Genomic DNA, 6,000 nt, shown 5'->3' on the forward strand with positions numbered 1-6,000 from the left:
GAACCCAGTGTATGCAATGCCTTCATCTGGGGTTCCTCCCTCCGCTAGTTTAGTGGAGGTGTTAACCCATTTAAAATAAATGCAGAGAGAGGAAAATGCAGGAAGCTTTTGTGCACTTGTATCCCATAGTGTAATTTTCAGGGTCTACATTTCTCTGGGGGAAATGTTGAAACAATAAACAACCAAAGTCTGCCATGTATAATGACCAGCAGCACGTGCATCATTCGCCATTTGTGATATAACTCCCCATGTGAGTGGCCTACGTCATTATTTAAAGCTAGATGCTTTATGTGTGTACCTCAGCGGGAAATTCTGTGTGTCTCGATTGAGCTAGACAACCGAGCTTAGGATCAGGCTCAGCTGCACTGCCACCAATGGTTAAATAGCCTGTTCGGACATACTGTCTAGGTTCAATGCGATAGGAACTTGGGCTCTCGGTATTCGTGAATTGTACCTCAGCAAGAGTTATTGCCTTCAGTAGAGAAGGAAAATATTTGTCTATTCAATTTGGCACGACCTTCTGAAATGATGCAGCCAGCTGAGTTGGGGACATCTACAGGAAACTTTTGATTTACCGGCACCTAAATAACTGGAAATCTCGGTTAACCAGCAAAATTCAGGAGTAGGTTCAGGTAAGTTTTATTACTTGCCTTCCTCGATCTGTTGCTGTGCAAGGGTGTGGCTGCAGCTGTTGCTAAGCTACAGAGACGCTTGGAACTTGTGGCCATTGTTCTGAACAGCAACAGGGTTTGTTGCTTTATACGGAGCTCTCAGCTCCGTATCCTTTACTATAGCTTTCGGTTATCTGGAATTTTTGATGAACCGGCACCACGTCGGTCCCGTCGGTGCCGGATAAAAAAAAGTTTCCTGTATTCAGATGCCATCTTGTGTAGCTTACCCAACTGCTCTGTCAATCAACGTGGAGATGAACTATAAGCAGCTTCTGCTGGACCTGATAATAAACTGCAATTGTCTGTTTAAAAAATTTTTTTTTAAGCACAATGGAGTACATTATGTTTATCTAGTAGGCTTTGCCACCTTACACATAGGTGTTATTTCTCTTTTTATTCAACAGGTTTTACACTCTTTTCAGCAGTAAAATACTGTTTCTATTTTCACTGAAGCTGAGTCACAGTCTTGTAATATTAAAGGTTTAAGAGTGAGGGTGGGGGGTGAAGGGGAGGACTGATCTTTGGCATGTCATTTTCATTAAGGTGTCAAAACTGACTTGGAAGGCCAAGCTTTGATAGTCTGCGAGACAGTGGATGTCTTTGTCACACTTGATCACTGCTTGTTAGAACGATCAGATACTGGTACGTGTTACTCATACTTCTGCTTCTGAAAATTTCATGGCTTATGTCCAAAGTCCGAACTGCTGTTCAATGTGCCAGGAGATTAGCTTCTGTGACTTCCAAAGGAAAACGAAGACCAGCTATCTGTCACTGAAAACGTGAAATGTCTTTCCAAGTGTCAGTGATGGATTTCAATCTGGCAACTTTCTAAATACACAATACAACCCTGAGAATTCTTAATTTTCCATACTCTAGTCGATAAAATCTGGATTGCAGAGGCAGTGAACTTTAGGTTGTAGTGAGGTTGCTTCCACTTTCAAAACGTCGAGCTGGGGAACTCAGGAAATCAGGTCACACCATTAAAAATGTTCCGATTGTGGAACAAGTTATATTAAATAAAGATAAAGCAAATGGACATTAAAGTAATAAGAGTAAAAGAAACAGAATGAGGGATAACAGTAAAAAAGGGCAAGAGGGAAAAGGTTTTAAATGCTTAATTTTGTTAACAATTGTCTTTACAACAACAACAACTTGTATTTATATAGCGCCTTTAACGTAGTAAAATGTCCCAAGGCGCTTCTCAGGAGCGATTATCAAACAAAATTTGACACCGAGCCACATAAGGAGATATTAGGTGTTGATTTTAACTATAGGACTAATATGGCAGTAATAAAACTACTTTGAAAGCTACATCTGCGTAGCTTCATTGCTGCTATGTTCGTTTTTGGATCATTGTTGCAACTTGTGAGCTGAAAACTTAAAAATAAATGTTCAGCTCTTTGAGACTCATTTCCCTTGACCTGCCGACAGTCTGAGGGTTAAGACCGATGGTGAGATGGATTGACACTCTCAGCATGTCTGGTTTTACTAGGCAATCTGAACATATCGAGAAGAAGTTTAAAGGAGCCCCGTTTCAGATTCAGTAATGTGCAATGTTCTAACAATTTATTGCAGAAACAGATGGGCGAAAATTACTTGCAAAGCGCTTGACAAAAATGCAACAAAGATGTATAAATAATTGAAGATGCAGCAATTCAGTGTTAATGGCATATGTTTATGGATGAATGAATAAGTTCCTATACACCCAGCTTTCAGTGAGAAAAAGGTCCTGATTATGTGCTGTGAAAATCCAGTGATGAGCTTTGAAGCTGTTGAGGAGACCTCTTTTTGTTCACACATACACTAACGGCATGGTTCCCTACATGTCGGTTTACTAAAGAAAGAGACATGCAAATTTTGGCAAAGATCAAGAGACTTATAAAGCAGCACTGTCTTCACAAAGATCAGTATAGATGAGAGATGCCAATCGGCCCATCTAGCTCACCCTGCCATAGAAACCGTCATCACAGTAACTAAACGCCTCTTGAATGATTCCAGAGATTTTGGGCAGGAATTTAACTCAGGAGTCGGGTTGGAGGCGGGACTACAACTTTCGGGGTTGTAGTCCCGCCTCCATCGAGATGCGGCCAATCCACGCGATTTTAACTTGATTGACGTTGTTGAGCCCGCCCAGCGGGCTCAGCAGGCCAATTAAGGCCCACCCAGCAACAGGTGACGTCACAGACTGAAATTTCATCTGTCAAGAGCTTTTGACAGATGAAATATCAGTGTTTTACAGCTGTTTGAAGCTGTCAAACACTGACAATCTTACTTCTAACTTGAGTCCTTCTCCACAGACTCAGTTAGAAATCTCTCCTGTACAGAAAGCTGCAGGCTGTCACTTTTGACAGTTCGCAGCCATTCTGCTTTCTGTGCCGGTGAGATGAGGGACTCCCGGAACCTAAAGGAAGGAAGGCTGAAAAGGTAAGAAAAGGTATGTAAAACTTATTTAATCACTTTAGACACACGAAACACACTTACCTTTGCACTCATGCACACATCACTCACCTGAACACCGACATCTCGACCCCTCCAAGTCCTTCAACCCGAAGGCCCGCCTCCTCTAACTTGGCGTGGTTTGGAGCCATCGGGAATCCCACACTTCTGCATCAAAAATAGGGATTAGGCTAAAAACTGCCTGTTAACTACCTGTTAACAGGCAGTTAATTGGCACTAATCCCTTCCCGCCTCGGGTAGGCGGGTCCCAGAGCGGGGCGGGTACCTGCCTCCTTTGAAACTGGCATGGAGGTGGGTTTGGGTGCGGGAAGGGGTCGAGACCCCTGATTTCGGGATTTTAACCCCCCGCACGCCTCCAATCCTGACGCTACGGCACAATGAAAATCCTGCCCTTTGCCTCCACTACCTTACTCAGAAGTAATCACTCTTTGTGTAACAAAGTACTTCCTGACATCAGCCTGAACTTACCTTTTAACAGTTTGTATCTCTGTTCCCTTGTCCTACAGTTTTGCTTAACTTGAAATTATGCTCTGGGATTAACCCTTTTTTTAAATTCCATTTAATATCTAAAACTGTCTAACAGATTTTCACCAACGCTCATAAGGGGCAGCACCAACAATAGAACACAATCGAATCCCCTGACCCTTAAGTATTTATCACAACCTGAAAAAAGTCATGAAGATTACATCTACCAACGAGTGTTGGATCTTCCCTAACTTTGAAAATGTCACTGCCATCTGGAGTGGAGGTCTGCCCTTGTATTTAATTACAGAAACGTAAAACTGCACTTTGCTTGAGGGAGCACAGAGTCAGCTGTATAACTTGGCACTGCTAGTAGCTGCAATATAATAGGACCATTAAAACATTGACACTGTCCTTAGTAACTTGGTATACTTGAGTGTTAGGATTAACATCTTTATTTTTTAATGTTGGTAAAAATTTGGCCAGCATTCTGTAAGGGTTAACAGCTGGAAAGAGATGGAAGATAAGAAAACCCATGGAGGCTGGAAATCTGAAATTAGAACAGAAAATGTTGGAAATAGAACACAGGGCATACAACATCTGAAAGACAGATAAATTAATGCTTCAGGTGGGAACCTTCATCGGAACTCAATGGAAACAAGTGCCTTGGTTCATGTTACGTTTGAAGTTCTGTGTGTTTTAACAATTTGCCTAATTCTTGGATTACAAGGACACATGGAGTTTTATTAGAGCAGCATAAAATAGCACACCAGCAAATACTTGCTGCACAACATGTTGTTCAAAATAAAGGTGCTTTGATTCTGTAATCCCTTTCCTGAGAAAGGTTGGATGTGAACACCTGCTCCTCTGCTAGTAGTTGGCCTGGTTTGGATATTGTGAAGAGAAAAGGAGAAAGGAAAAGCTCCTCTTCTGAAGAATTACCAAATTAATAACAGATGTACTCGAAGTGCAGCCCATGAGGTACTCAGTCATCAAAGCATAGTCGGCAAACTGATAAAAGCAGACGTCTGGATCAAATTAGTTACTGAGTACTGGAAATTGTAAATAAAGAGATTTTACTAGTAGAACTCTGAGACTCTTTCTTTCATGTATCATTAGCACCCTGAACCTTGTGGAGTTCCAAGAACCATGCACCATTTCCTAATCTAACAGAATATCACCACACGTGCTAAGCATCAGAACAGGGATATTGATTTGATAACTATGGTAGTTTCTTCCTGCGGAATCAAGCATTGTTTCCTAACTGACAGGTTTCTGTCACTCAGTACTGGGACAGTGATGAGAACGCCAATTCACCTTACGATTTTGTTGGAATTATTAGCTTCTGTTCAGCGCTCCACCCAACAATCTTTCATTGGAAGCAGTTAGTGTTGATTCATGTGAATGGAAATTAGATAGATTTCTTTCAGAAGATAATATTTTTGGGATACAGTATATGAGTAATTTGAGACAGGACATGTGGTAAGTGCAGCATGCTTGGCAGCAACAGGTGACTTTGGACCTATGATTTCCAAAGCTCTCCACCACTGGGGTTTTCCTCGCCTCATGTCTGGGTCTGTTGTAGACTCATTGGTAGGAATTGATGGCTATGATTATTCAATAACTCCATTATTGTTTTATCATGTGACTACCAGGATGGTAGAAGGTGAACTAGATGGATCTTGGTCTTTTTTCATTTAGCAATTCCTATGCTCCTATGTTCATTGATTGGAAAATCTCTGTAGAAACATATGCACGCTACTGTTCACCGCTACAGGTTATTGGTATCACCAGGTCATCTTGGAAGTAGACTTTCTGATAACCATCACAAAAACCATAAATTCAATGCTGAAATATATCCCCAAATGCAGTGAATATGCTTCCCATGTCACTGGTTGCTTCTGTGTATGGACAGTTTCAGCTCTGTAGTGGCCTGCTCTCCCTCCATTCTGCATCCAGCACATACCTGCTGAAGGACCTAGTCTGAACCGAGGGCTTTGGTGGAACAATGGGGCAGATTTTGCGGTGGGTATGATGGCGTACTCTGAGAGTACGCTGTCATGCCGCCTTTGAAATTGACTGCAAGTTCAGGATTTCCGCATGTGCTAAGATCCCTCGCCAGCTCTTCTGTTACCTCAGTGACATCCCCGCTGCAGCACCAGCGAGATCCTCCTCTTGCCACTGGCGGGCTCCCTCTTGGCTGCAGGAGCCCACTGCTGTGCATCACACATGAGCTCTGACCAAGGGAAGTGGGTTAGGATTGGGGCAATTTGGAGGGGCAGGCGGAAGTCCTGCTCCACTCTAACACCGCCCTGAAAAGGAGACACCCGACTGGTAACTCCAAACCTCTCTGACTGATGTGCAGATAACAGTCTGGGAGACTTCAGGTTTATTAACAAATTAAACAAAT

The sequence above is a fragment of the Somniosus microcephalus genome, chromosome 9 (assembly GCF_052327205.1).
Source record: "Somniosus microcephalus isolate GS21.2 chromosome 9, FLI_Smic_1.0, whole genome shotgun sequence".
Lineage (NCBI taxonomy): Eukaryota > Metazoa > Chordata > Chondrichthyes > Squaliformes > Somniosidae > Somniosus > Somniosus microcephalus.